This window comes from Colias croceus, chromosome 5 (genome assembly GCF_905220415.1).
Source record: "Colias croceus chromosome 5, ilColCroc2.1".
In the NCBI taxonomy this organism is placed as follows: Eukaryota; Metazoa; Arthropoda; class Insecta; order Lepidoptera; family Pieridae; genus Colias; species Colias croceus.
Genome location: NC_059541.1, coordinates 6,548,376 through 6,564,247, shown reverse-complemented (window position 1 = coordinate 6,564,247; position 15,872 = coordinate 6,548,376). Strand labels below are relative to the sequence as shown.

Below are 15,872 nucleotides of genomic sequence, written 5' to 3'. Positions count from 1 at the left end.
CCTTTATGAAGTTTTAATTAAAAATAATTTATTAACAATCGTTTCTAGCCTGCAAATCTAATTTAAATTTAATTAAGACCAACGAATATACAAATGAAGTTATAGTAATTAACAAAAGTAATGCCAAAGGTAAATTGGATTAACGCGAATAATTAAGACTGAACATTTGTTTTTAAACATTGCTTTGAACTGTTTTAATGATGACTAAAGAAACTTTATTTGAAAATACATAATATATATCTAACATATAACTTTTATAGTCTACATTATTGCCATACTAAACTGATAAACAATGTGTTATTGTAATATATAAACGCAGTTCCTATATAATATAACGTGATACAACGACGACAAATTCGATCGAATGGAGTGCAAAAATACTCGTTGTCAAGTCGAGAAACTATGAATATGATTATCCATACCATTCCAAAGGCTATCATCCAATAACGCTAGCAGGTACCAACGGTTTCAAATCTTTTTCGTCCGTACCGAAATTGAATATTTATCCGGGTAGTATCTCTATCCGGGAACAATTTTTATGTAGGGGGAACACAATCTCGAGATATTTGGGAGGACCACTCCACGGCGATATTGGCAAATACCTTGCCTACATTACCTTTATTGCCTCGCGAGGTCGCGTGCCCGGATTGATCTTATCTACAATCGTTCGCGTATTATTCAATGTTCTCGTATAATCCAACGCAAGCCAATCATTATTCAATCTTTTTATTATCCTCTATGAAGACACTGGAACATATTTCCCATTTCTACGGCTTGATTTACATCGGTAGGTACTAGATTCGACATCAAATTCTTCTATTCAAAACTTATACTTTGCTACTACATAAGGATAACATGTTAACGTTTGCCACGCGATTTGACATCTAAGGATTATTTAGATATATTATTTTGTGTTAATATTATATCCATGCTGTAAAACTAAACTATAAAGTATCATGTTTATATTAATGTAATTCCATATCCTATATATACATAGATAGTATGTATGTTAATATTTTCCCAATTATACGATACATAATTTATGTAGGTGTTAAATTTCAAGTCGTTTTACCGACTCAAGAGACGGCCATAAGGTTGAAACTACAACGATATCGCAATGCTTTTCTCTACAATTTGAGTGCAATTTACGGATAATTGAACTCTACAATAAGCACAATTAATCGCATAGACACAGGTCTAGTGACAGCACTATGAATAGGTATGATTGTACCGCCGTGTTATTAATTACGCAGCTGTGATTGGTATTGTGTTAATACAATATTTATTATTTAGCCTCATATCCTTTCATTAACATATTTGCTATTTTTATTGTAAGAATATATTATGTATCAAAAACATTTAATTAAATAAATGGAAATCTGCTGAAATTGCCTATTATATAAAAGATTTAAGAAACATTCTGTAAATCGCATAAAATTATATTTTACATTCGCACGGCTTTCACGCAGCCGAAGAAGGTTATTGAACAAATAGCTTCATCAACGTGCAGTCCCGAAAATGAATATTTATGCGCCGAGATAAAAATTCGATTATTTCGTTGCGGATACCAAATAAAGGTAGCGTGTAAACAAGCCAATCATTTAAAATAATGACTACAACGACGGTGAAGCCCTATTAATAACTTGCATGCAATGAATCACAAATTATACATAACACGGAAGTATGTCATACGCTTTTTAAATTAAAATTTGAAAATTTGTGGTCAATCCCTTTATACTTGTTTTGTTACCGAAGTTGATTCCACGAACAACCAAAAAGCTGCGCATAACATTAGTTTCTGTAATTAAATTCAAATGGGCTCTCAAATAAAGCAATTAAATTAGGGTGCAGCCACAGCGTTGATTGCAGTGCTATTCTTAATACATTGATATGGTATGGACCACAATAAGTCAAGTAGGGTTACATAAATGAGCATGCGTGACCATTACCAGTTAAGTATTTTAATGAGATTTAATAGTGTGGGCTTAAAGCTAACATTCCCTTGCTGTAGTGTTACATTGTCGGCACTTAAAGCCTTAATTGGTTTCCTGTATGTTTAATCCGATTAATGGTTGTTTTGCTGAACATTTATAGAATAAAAAGTCCGGTTTCTATAACGTTAATTCTGATTGATGTGAAACGTGTCGCGTTGTCTTTGCCCATAAGTGTTTTGCTCATTATGATAAATATTATTATACGTTTATGGTGCCTTATTAGCTAGCACTAATGGAATAGCCAATAGTGTTTTAATCATGATGTGTTTGGCAACGAAATCGGTAGGTATATATAAATATTACATAAATTCCACTTGCGTAGTAGCGAAAAAATTTTAATGGCTTGGTTCGATGAGGTGAATAGGCTATTAGTTGTTATTTATAGACAGTAATTTGTTGTTTTCGGAGTGGTCAATGCGGAGGGCGCATAAATTCCGCGCGCTAGTGGTCGGCTGACACCTGTGATTGCATTTACAATGCTAATTCATGGCACAATATCACGTCATCAGCCGACGACACACTCGCCGTTTTCACAATCGCTGCGCGTGTGAAATAAACAGTAGCCATATTGTACTACACGTGACAAAAGAAGTTTAAGTAGGAACGATTTTCTTAAATATCAAATTGCAAAGTATCTATATGCACCGTTAATTGATGCGATAAGCTGCTAATCGAGTTATCGGGCAGTTAATTAAAAATTTACTTCCTTGGTTGGTGAACGAAAAACGAGCGTCGAATCTGAATCACTTAACGACTTAGTGCTACAAAGGGCCGGTTGTCGTTCAATTAAAAAGCTTTGTTAAATGTCGACTTCACACAGAAATGGAATCGACGCTGACTCAATCTCGTAGGTATACGTAGAATAAGGAATTACTCGCGTGCGGAAAGTTTTTAATTAAATATTCACCCGTTTTGTAATTAAGACGTGATTCAATTGGACTCAATGGAGGTTCGTGACTAACTTTCGAAAGAAATTCAAGGCGACTTACGCCCTCTGTAATTTATGTACAAATTCGTTTATATAACAGGATATGAATTTTCTGATTACTATTAAATGTATATACCTACTACTTACTAAAAAACGATTTTATTAATGACTTTTTAATTTATGAAAATACGGTCCATCAATTTTGTCAAGCTTATAATAGCCAATACTTAGTGATAATCACGGAAGTCGTTATCCGTGTTTATGAATAAGCTGGCAATTAATATGAGGCAAATATATTATTTATGGCGGTATATTCCAAGATCTGTGAATGTTTTGAAACATAACTCATGAGTTAATTAAAGAATATGATGTTAAATAACTTATTTCAAAGATAAAGTAGCGTTCATAAAGTGCGAATGTCTCCGCTTTGTATAAGCTCCTTATATTCATGTCGACTGCAATACGAAGCGGTTTCATGAGTTCACTTTCATCGCTATTGTAGCGCCTCTCGGTTTCCGCGTTATGTTAATCCCATAACAAAGCATACCCTGAGCCGCTACCCAAGTGTCAATTGAAGAATAACATTTTTTTTATGTATGTACATCAAACAACACCACGTGTCCATTGCATGAAATATGAACGTAGATACTGGTCATAAGTTATGGTGAGAAGACATTAATTAATGCAATTATGCCATTTATACTTCGGTGTTATAGTTTTACATGAATCAAACCTATAATTTTTAAATAGTAATGTAACACATAGACATTATATCAATCATTCTTAATTATTCTATATGTCACTGAAAATATTATGTCATGGTTCAACCTAGAAAACCAAATTTGAGACTCTAGCAAACAGACCAATAATAAAATAAAAATGGTACATTCAGGTATACCAAAACAATGTATTTTATAATGGAAAAGATAAGCAATAAAGAGATTCAAATATGATTAATAGTCATAGCGCTGATATGCGTTTAATAGAAGTTCGCCAAGGCATGTTCAATATACGTCTTGGTTATCTGTAAGTAATCCCAGTACGGTCTCGCTGTAATCTCCTAGACATTTAATTTCAGCGTTTTAAATGAATCGCTGAGCTCATATCCCGTCCGAAATCCTTGCCACGATTGGCTCGTTTCGCAGTTCGTATAAATTCTGAAGGAAAGTCATCTGCAGAATTCCAATAGCAGAATGCTGATGTCCAAATTTGTGATATATCGATATGAGGGCCGTATCTTGCGCCTCGCTGTTTATGAGATATTTCATAACGTACATAATTCCTTAGTCATACATCATTTATTCGGAATCGTATAGAAACGTTTAACTGCGACACATGGTAACATAAACGAATCTTTCAATTGCATTGAAAACTATCTAAAAATCTTTTCATTTCATATGATCAAGTCGAAAATAATTTTGATAGGTATGTGAAGAAATCGTCGAAGAAATCTTAGTAGAAAATATTAAACGTTTGAATAAAAATAGTAGATGTGATGTAATATAACGGTAAAAACTTGTCAAGAACATAATTTTCACAAGTCCCAATACTTTTGTTCATTCAATAACAATATATTTTAACACACTGATTGTCACCATTTAACATGAACCAAATGCAGACTCCATTAAATGTTTCAAAGGCTCGAAGAATATAATTTGTATCCAATTCACACAGTTAAGAAAAGCAATTATCGTGTAAATGCTAATGACTCGTACAAAATTTTGAGATGTCGCTAATGAATTTTAAACGCCGCGCCGGTCGTAGTAGTTGACTTTTGACGGTTTCATCAGAATTGCTAGAAGCAATTTACCAATAACGACATTATACACTATCAGTTCTTACCTGTGTTGGCTTGAATATTACAATGGCATTTCTAACTTTAAAATAAAAATAAAAGAGTTAAAACAAATTCACATTATGTCGAAATAATTAGACACATGCTTGGAGTTTAGGTGCGCACCAACACCGAAAGCTCACTTGCTCCATAAACAGCCTTCCGTATTTTTCAATCAGAGAGCTGTCAAAGCGTTCTGACACCCTCATCCTATTGGCTCGCATTCGCCGAGCACCGAAATTGGTTTTCTACATTCAATCCATACAAAGTTTAATGTTATTCGTTTGCGATATCACCGGGATGCCGCCGATGTTTACCGACGCGCCAAATCATATTGGATTTGCAAACTTTTGTTTGCGGACTTTATTTCATTTCGCTGTTAGTTCAGGCTAGAGAATGTAATTTTAGATCGTCCTTTCGGCTCGCCAGCGGACTCCGAGACGTGCACGCTTTCGTCGTAGACGGCTCGGTTAGGTGTAGGTTACAAATTAACTTTGCCGGATATCGGCAGGAGCAGCTCAGCAACAGTAGCGCTGCGAGTGTTTATAAATTGAAGGGCTGCTACCTGCGGCTTAATACACCGCTGTTTCCGCTTCATTTCCGGACGCCGCGCGCTTTGCCGGATATTGCTTTTAAGGTTGCGCTGCACGCCAGTGCTTTGCAAATCGCTATCCTCAGAGCAGCACCCCACGATATTACACTATTCGCACTCCCGTTAGGGAAAACGCACTCTATCCACGAATAGAAGCAAGCGTTTCTTTCTTTGCTTACAAGAAACAATACTGCCACATATCATTATTATTCAGTATCCCTAGAAGTATGAATGTAAGTCAATGTGTGTAATTGAATAAGAAATCGTGTAATCTACAGAACGAGATCTTACTCCGTATCGTCTTATTGTTATTGGTTACGGTGATTAAATAAATGAATGAACAACATTTTATAGTACAGTTTAACGCGAGAGTTATTACAAAAATTAATGTTCTCTACCCTAACCATTTTGAAATGTAATTTGCGTTGGCGTTTATAGCTTTATAATGGCAATATAACAGATAATATCCATAAACATTAATGTTGTATCCCCACTTCGTATAAAAATAATAAATCATGAATAGCTAAACAGATCAATATTGATTATAAATTGGAATACATCGATTGAAGTAGGTATGTAGTAACCGAAATAAAGCACTCACAATCATCAATGTATGTTACACATCCACTTTATTCTCTCACTCAGTGGTTACTCTGGAAATGAAATCATATGGAAACACGCTTTGATGGACAGTCAATTTAAAATGGAACACCAAGCGATGACATGCGCACTTAAATTTCAGCTTCAACCCAACGCTTTTACTAACATTATTTTGAAAACATGGAGTTAATATCGATTTTTTTTGTACTTATTTCGTTACCTAAAAGAATCGATTTATTAAACATAATCTTACTAAAGTATGTATATTTATCTTAGATACCTAGTAATTTTTAATGAACACAAAACAGAATTTTGTTTGTTGTTAAAGTGATAATGACGAGATTCTTTGGCGTTCTTTTATTTCCATTGATCTTTAATTAAATATAATGGATCGTTTGTGAAGATAATATACTGCGGCATATTATGTTAATGGAATGATTTCAAAAAAGCTGTTATCGAGTTATTACAATAATAAGAAAATAACGTGTAAAGTATGTTTATTTTTCTCGGATCCCTATATTCATTAACAAAATAAACATAAACCATTAATGTAAGCAACATGTTCAATGTTTTTCTGTTACTGGTGTTGCCCATATGTTTTTTTGTGTCGTGAATGTAATATTAATGAGCAAAAACATTTTATACTCGCATTAAGCATACGGTTTTAATTAGTGTCATTCAACTATTTTTACAGCGACTTTATTGTCAAGGGAACTTTAAAGAAATCTGAAAGTAGGTAATTGCGCAACTGTTAATTTGATATTAATTGGTCTCGATATAACCACAGATATAACTAGTTCTATGAAAGTTATTTTTTCTTTAATACGTTTCGATGGATTTAATAATTATTATGTCGAACATTTATTATAAACTTTTTTGTGTGTACTTACTTTAATATAAATGTAATTGTTGATTGTCTAGTATCTAGTATCTACTAATACACGGTAGCAATTAGTGATACTTAAATATTTAAATACATCGCTTAAACGTTTTTTATTTGCTGGCTAATAACAAAACATAAGCTGGAAACGTAGTCTACAAACTCGTCTTATCGTTGTCGGCCTGATTCTGCCCGCCGGTACATACATTAAATCGTTTCCATTACTTAAAGTAGATTTCGATGTTTATGTCAAACGCAGAAGCGATAATATGGCAATTTATTATATTTATACATTAAACTAATGGGCGTAGGTCGACGATGCGTCGAGTAAAATTAATAAAGATAGAGCTTATAATGCGTCCATTATTGCCGTGATAATTTTGATATTGTAGCCATTAATAATGTTGATTGTTCGATGTTTAAAGTAAATTTAATTAAATTTTAACGATTTGAAAACAACAACGCTTCTAAATGTAATAGTTATTGCCTAATTAAATTTATCTCCATTTTAACTGTAAAATTGATCCAAACCCTAATTATTTCCAATATGTTGTTTATTTTATGATTCTAAAATTATAGTTATAACATAAAACACCTACTAATATTGAGCTTAAAAACGATACCTATTTATTAAATTTTACATAAAAAAGTTTACTTTAAAATTTAAATAAAGACTAAAAAACAAACAATAAAATAATCGCTTTATGAAGCCGCCTTCACTTGAATTAAAAACCACATTGTGGGTTCTAATGAAAGCAGAGAATCATTAATTTATGCTCAGTCAAGCAGCGATTGTCATGTTACTTCCCACGTATTCGAAATCTAATTAACTTTACATGTATCTCTTCTATCTTAAAAACAGCGCATCAATAAATGTTTCATTATAAGTCCATTTCCTTGTCAAGATTATAAGGACAACTTTAATATCAAATTATAGACTAACAACATTAATGTATTCCAAATTAACTGCATTTCAATTTAAATTCTTCATTAATATTAATTTTGCAATTCGATTTAAATTAAAGCAACATTTCTGCAATATTATCCTGCATACTGCTTATGGTAATTAATTTAAAGTAATAATGTTTCTTTTTTACTGCATATTTAAATTGTGATCATACAATTACAAACTTATAGCGTTCAAATCGAGTAGTTACATTGTCTTTATTTGTATCTTTAGAACAGAGAAGTCGTGTCTACGTCGGGTTACTATGGATCTATAAAAATCTACATTTTACAGAAACTAAAAGCATATTTATATGCATTTCAAATTTCACCGTAACAAAAGCAGGGTAAGTATTTAATAAGTAGGTATAAGTTGAGGGATTTTCTGATTTGAATGAATTCTGACTGATTATTATAAATCCTACGACTTACGAGCTAGTAGAGTACAATAACTTGGAGTTATGATTACGAAGGGTTATATCCCTTTAACAAAATAAAACCCACGGATCCCTTATAATACGATAATGTGCCTCTATCTTGCGTCTGCAGTCACACACGACCCTCGTGTGCTAATTGAATTTAAGGAATAAAATCCAATCGCCCCGATTCTTTATTATTCAAGATCCAATTTGGATAAGGTCTGATCGGTCCGCGGGGGGCGGGCAGGCGGGGCAGTGGAGAATAAAATTGGATTTGTCACTCAAAACATAAGACTACCTTTAACTTTTGCAAGAAAGTATTGTGTATCGAACTGAGAATTAGAGATACTGGTATTGAATAGCATGCTGCGTTCAAATTGAGGAAGTTTTTCTGTAGCGTTATAGCTCTAAGGCCCGGTTCACACTGGTTTCTCTAGGGAATTGGAACGAGTCGAACTTTGTAGCTCGGAAGTGTTGATAATAATTATAATTTTCGTTCAATGTAGTATATTTATTATTTAATATGTTCTTGCATTATTAAGAACACCTTATTTTTTTAAATGGACAATTTTGCATAGTGAAAGATTTATCTAAGCAGAAAGATTAATAATTTTTTTTATGAGATATTATTGATAAGTAGCTAGTAGCTATAAGTAGCTGCACAGTAGAATATAAAACGATGATTGTAGGCGCGGAAATTAAATAGCCGCTTATATCCGCCTTGTGAAGTGTTCTGACGCGTAACTCCCGAGTGCCGGCTGAGTTACCGATCAAGACAATAGTGTTTGTTGTTCATTATGCAGTTTTAAATGAAGTTATAGGTAATTTTTTGTCCATAATAAAATATGTTATAAAAAGGAAAGTTTCAATTTTTAATAAGTATTTCTACCGATTTAAAATCTTTGAGTATGGAACTATAAGAAAACAACACACCTGTATTATTTTTATAGCGGCTCTACACAAACGAAGCTGGTAGAAGCGAAAATTAATCCTCGTAAAATATCATATTTTTTTTTAATTACACTTAGAATCTTTTATAATGCAAAAGTTGTCCTTACAAGTTCAAAATCCTCCTTCCAAAATCCATTACATTTAAAATAATAATTATTCTTATTGCTTCTTATGAAACTTCCTGATACGTAAGAAAATTCCTTGAAAAGTTTTTAAATTGTTAATTAAAATTTTTGAAGCAGATAAATTGGTCATTGGTTTACATGTTTTTTTTCTTACAAAATCGTTTAACAGACAACTATATAAATATTAAAAGCACGTTCAACGAATATAAATAACGATAACGAATCAGGTAATACGTGTTCATTACTGTTTTAATTTGAATAATTGCTCATTAGTGTTACAATTACTTACAATATTTGCATTTTAAATACCCTTACATTGTTTTGTTATATTTTTTTAAGTAGATAATAACCACATAACTTTCTCAGGTCTATTAACATATTTTAATGTGAATTAAATTAATGAAAACTAGTGAATAAACAGTTTAAAAGTTAAAACGTTTTTCTACAATTAATATTTAAATATTTTACAATTAATGAAATACTTTTAAAAAAAGTCTCTATAAATTTAATTTTATTACATGTAAGTGAAAACAATACCTACCTGTAGATCCTTCATACTCATAATACTCTTGCCTATAATATTGTCCCTACTTCTAAAACAAATTAAACGACGAGCAGGTGTCGTTGAGAATTGGATCCCTATTATAAGTAATGACGATGAGTAAACATTTTAGAGAAAAGCACTCTTGTTAGTGTTGGCGAGCCAATTAGAAGTGTTAGGGACGAACACCGGAGCCTGCGCCACTCGCTTCTCGGTCGTCCAATTAAACTCACGCCCGCCATAGCGCCAGCGTCGTACAAAACGGAGTACCTTCGCGTAATTGTGTAAACCACTTCAAACAAACCTTCAGTTTTTACAACGCACCATAACAATAGATTCATGTCAGAAGCCACCGGAACTCTTACCCCCTTCGTTGGGTCTATACTCAGTATAATCATTGACTTGTTAATTAAATTCAAGCAAAATTAACAAAGCGCTATTGCGACTGGATAGAGGTGATTTCGCGTCGATACGAGCGCTCCGATCCGTACCGCACTTAGTTGTTGTTTAATTACAACAATAGTGGCCTCTAATGAGAGTTTGCGCTAATAAGCGCTGCAAAATGTAATCAACATGCCTCGTCGCTCTAATGAGCCGGGTTCCTGGCAAAAACAAGCGGTGTCGACATTTTACTGAAGATTAATTAGGCGTTCTGCCTTTACGGGGACCCGGTACTGCCCGCGACGGAAACTCATGTGTTTCTAACTCATTACTTATTTACATACCCCTTTAATGGCGTGAGCTCGTCTCGTAACAATTAATATTCCCATACTTTGTATACGAAGACTTTTTCTTCTTTTTTAATGAAGTATCTAGTTAGCGACGACAAAGACATAACTTCTATTGACAACAAAGTACACAAACCTGTAAACGTCGTTAACTTAAATAAGCACGTTTGATTACGTCGTAGCTAGCTACCCCATTAAAACTTAACGAGGGGCAACCCCGGGGAAAATAACTAACCCAATTTCCCTTTGCCGGGAAATCATTAAAAGTCTTAAAAGGGTCTTTTCATATATTTTTTAGCCGGGAGCGTACGTGCAAATAAACACATTTTACATAGGCGAACAAACAATTCTTAACGAGCGGGAGAGTAACGAGCTTGGTCGAGCGGAGTGTCCAGGTTCCTCCGAGGGCATCCTGCGCGGGCCGCGGACGACATTCGCCATAATTGGGCGCACATTGGGAGTATCGCCGGAATTGCGCTCGTTACATGCGCCTTCCCGGCTCCCGCTGACATCACACCTCTGATTTATCGCGCAGTATATAGCTGCGACTCACCTATATTCCTTTTATCAATATGCCCTTGACGTCTTCATTGTTATAAACGACGATCAGATATTTAATAATAATTTGAACATAAGATACAGGTTCATAGAAACTGCTATTTAGGAATATACTATTGGTACACACTATTGGTACAGCTACAAGAAAAAATAATAATTTTCCGATCGGTTTGAAATCGGGTCCGCGGTATTAGCAGCATAGGACTAATGAACGCTACATGAATCTGCTAGCCTTGACCTGATATTACTTCAAACTCAATGAAATGAGCAAACTACTCACCAATTTCCTAACTAGAAACTTATTAACTTCTCAGTTCATATTATCATCAAATGTAGAGTACCCATGGTGGGTACTCTACATTTGATGATAATAGCTAAGCCTAAAATAAAAAAACTGTATCCTCTGTCGTGAATGTATAAAAAACCATAGGTAACGGTAATCTATAATTTTGGCCATCGGATGGATTTGGATATTCTTAATCGACAAGAAAGATTTATATTTTGCAGCATTGGGTATAAATATTTTGGTATGTTTGTGTTTGTGTTTATGCGGGTCTATCTTAGAAGTCTTATTTTACAGATAGCCAAAAGGTTTAAAATATAATAAGTCTTATATGAAGTTTACGTTTTAGGAGAATTGTTTACTATTTACGTACACTCAATAATAATTAATTATTAATGATTAATGAGGTCAAAAATTACTATGAAGAAGATTTGCTGTCGAGGACATAAAATTTAAACTAAAGGAAAAACTTTTTAGGCTTAACTTTAGTCCTTATGTGACAGGCAAATTCAGATCTTTCATATCACAATCCCAAGTATATAATGAAATAAAAAATAAAAACAGTAATCAAGTATTCTTTCCAGTTTATTAGTAAGTTTTATAAATGCAAAGTTGTGTAATAATTTTGCGCATCTTTAATCAGCATAGTGTACACAAGAATTGTTTATGATTACTCAAGAATATATTTATTACATGAGATAAACATTAATCGACTTCTGTATCAGGCTTCTTAATTAATTATTACATTTTCCAATTAGCCCGTTGTTTGCGTTCACTGTTTAATTAATGGATGTGTGCTGTATTAGTGTCGGATACAATCTGATTCGAGACTCGTCGGCAATTACCGACGACTACAAAATACATCGAATTCCACGTAATTGCTGAGAATATTACGGCACTGAACTTAATTGTTCTCGACTTAATTAATTAAGCTTTTGTTTCAAACTAACAGCAAAGTGTAGAGTTGGCAATTCTAAATTGGATCTTGTAATTACCTTATCCTCTATTGTATAGAAACAGTCTACTTTCAATTATATTTGAAGCTTATTTAATGAAGCCAATTACACTTAGTTTCATGTTAACCTTTGTTACTTTTAAGACCTTTAATGTGCTGCTTTATTTAATGTGTTTCTATTGATAGATATTAAATACTGATACGACTAACATGGTAAATAAATACCTATGTATGTGTAAAACAAACAAATAGATACTTTTTAGTCTTAGATTCATTATAAAAATAATGATATCAATAACTTAAAAAATATACTTTTATTAAAAATTAAGTACATAGTGAATATAATCCAAATTGTTAATCATTATTTTTTTATTGTTTTCTCCAAATAACCTAAATTACTTTGAGACCTCGCTTAAATGTGATACTCAATATGGGACTACCTTTAATTAATGCGCTGTCAATTAATTTAAAAAGTAACCATCGTACTGGTTAATTGGAAGGTATCATTATGTCGTTGCTTAATGACGTAATATCATTAAATTGATAAATTTGATCATTGTTACTTGTATGACATTTAAATATTTCAAGAATGATAATTTTTTATTGTTTTGTCATTCTCTATAAGATTTACGGACTTGTTTTCAATTAACACTCGTTATACCTACGTACAAAACATTGTTGTAAAAACAAAGCGAATTAAAATTATTTTAATGACCTTTCTGCGCGTGAGCACTTATCCGTCCGATGTTATGTTCATCCCGGTTGCTTTTGCTGTATTTTGTTCTCATTAAAAGTATTCTCGTCTGCACCTGTACGATAGCTAGTAAACCCTGGCTTTAATTAAGGTACAATAAGTAACATAACAAGAGGCAGACGTGGCGGTGCATCATTATACAGTGACATGGGATCGCATACGACACCTCGCTAATCCCCTACAGTACCGTGTACATGCGAACAGTATTTTTTTTTTTGTTTTTACTAACAAGGGCTGTTGTTTTTATACAGCAAAGATGTCAATCTTGACTTGTAATTGGTTTTTATAAAATGGTACCTAATTGAGAATTAAAGCTTTTGAAAAAAAAACACATTTTTGATATGAGATATTCCTATGTATTTTAAATAATAAAAAAAAAGATTAATCTTTGAGAAAATAGCAGTTTTAATGCCAAAATTGTAATGTAAATTACAATTTTGGCCATTAAATTAATAAATTAACTGCAGATTTGATCAGTTGGATATAAAATTAATGTTTTATGTATCTTCGTTATAATATTTACGGGTGAATTTTAATTAATTTCTTTTTACATCAATAATTAAAACAGAATTTAAAGTTAATGAAAATACCGAAATTACATTTATTTATACTTTACACAAATAAAATAGAGCTTTTTTTTTTTTTTTATGCTATAGGATAGCAACCGAGCAGACACGTCGCCTGGTGTTAAGCGATACACGCCGCCCATAAGCATCCACTCCACTGGGAAGTGGATGTGTTGCTATCCTCAAAGGGATTTGGAAGGATTTAGGGAGGAGGGGCGAGGATGGGAAGGAATGAGGATAGGGAAGGAGAGGATGGGTAGGGGATGGGAAGGGATGTGGGCCTCCGGAGCTTACTTTGAATATTTAATTTATAAACATTGGACATATTATAATGGAATATCATATAAAATATTATTATTTGAAATGCTGTTAAATAGCGAAAAATAGAGAATGTACCTATATGATAACTTATTTTGAGCATCAGGCTAACTGCTAAGGAGCTTTTAAGAAACGGAGCGAAAAGTATTCGGCTCTCTCTCTCTCTCTCTATGACGAACAGAGTAATTTTACGCGAGTTCAATTTATTAGCGGTCCCATAGTGATGTGATTAAATAATTTAATGGTAGGCTATAAAAAATTAAGCAAGTTGCACTCAAGGTGACAGCTTCTTTACACAAGCATTTAAATGTGACGCATACGGCATACACCTCACATAAAGTAGGTAGGTACCTACTTAATACGTTTTACTTTTTTTTGTGAAGTTTCTACGTATTAATTTATGATTTTAAAGCTTCATAAATATTCATCACATTCATTTCTATTGATAAATACATTCATAACAATATAAAATGTTTTTCAGGAATGGCCTCACCTAGTCACCTACCTATGCCGTCGAATATAGGAAATTGGCAATTTTAAAGTAGATACATAAAAATGTCACAAAAATATTAAATTTCAATTTTTTCGAAAAGTTTTAAGTAACTACTTACTTTAAAACTTGATGAAGAATTTTTTTCAGTACAGAGAGTCAGTTATATTCTAAGTATAATTTTTTCGTTGATATTAAATCAGATAAAAATAGTTTAATATATAATTTAAAAAATACATACCTCTAATAATTCTGTCTTGCGTTATTAACCCACAAGTAAGGTAATAAAAAATCCAATCTGTCTTTAACACCAAACAATCACGAAATACAAATACACAAAACTTTTTATTTATCAATCAGTTTATAGAGTCACTTATGGCTCACGCTCTACACGGCAAATATTAACAGTCCCAAAATGTTAAAACAGTTTGTAAATGCTTTCGTGAAGCGTGGAAAATGTTTACAGCGAACTGTGCGAACGATGAAAGTTTGTGGACCGAAATGAGCGAAATACACGCGCTCACTGATCAACGACTAGCAGCGGAATGTCAGCCGGAGTCTCCGTCGACTGGCGAATGCAGGCGCCCAGAGCGCCGTGGTGTGGGCCGGAGGGCGGGCGACCGAACGCGGGGTGGAATGGAACAACACTCTAATCTAATGATGGGGTCGAAACACTTTAATGCTTTAATTTGAAAAGTACACTAACAATGCCTTTCAAGTGCTTTATATTATGCTTTTATTACAGATCCGTAACGTGATACTCGAATAAATATTGACCGTTGAATTTATATTATCTACAATAAATCTGTAGAATAATAACGTACCCAAGTCGCACCTATATATTATAAATATAACAATAGCTGACACGTTGTTTATGTTGTCAAATAAACAAGCCAGATATAACAGAATTCTAAGAATTGCTATCTAAATTCAATTCCACCTTTTTCTTCATACCCCTTGTGGAAAAGCAATCTTCTTTACTTTACCGTCTACAAATTTATGCTGGTTCATATGTCCCCCCGTCGCACACCTCTAGAGAAATGGATTCGATACTGTGATCCGTGTAAATTTTTAAGCAACCGGTGGTCAGCAGGATTCTTAAGACGAGCGAACGTCAGAATGTTCGTTCACCGTCGTTGAGAATTTAATTTCCACGGGTGGGCCGCCCTCACCGCCATTGTCCGCTCAGTATTTCATTATGGCTCGAGCTTTTCTATTAATAAATCACTCTTCGCTTGCGCCGTTTAATTACGTCCCGGATCCGACCATCGTCTGATTACAGTTTCATCGAACATCTAATTGGGAGTGCAGTCTGGTCGGGAAGGGTACGTGTGTATTCTTTGTTCGAAAGATATTACACTGCGGCTATTACATCGGTTCAGGCGAAGATTGCTGAATTAAGCTTTTATTG

General features: G+C 33.5%; 1 protein-coding gene across 1 annotated transcript in view; it reads right to left on the bottom strand.

The window, feature by feature from the left end:
* The window catches only part of LOC123691796 (LIM domain only protein 3-like), a 30,672-nt gene extending 15,644 nt beyond the window's left edge, over positions 1-15,028 (bottom strand). Inside the window, exon 1 of the mRNA XM_045636355.1 lies at positions 14,703-15,028. The gene's annotated coding sequence lies outside the window, so the exon portion shown is untranslated. The remainder of the gene's footprint in view (positions 1-14,702) is intronic.
* Between the last annotated feature and the right edge of the window lie 844 nt (positions 15,029-15,872).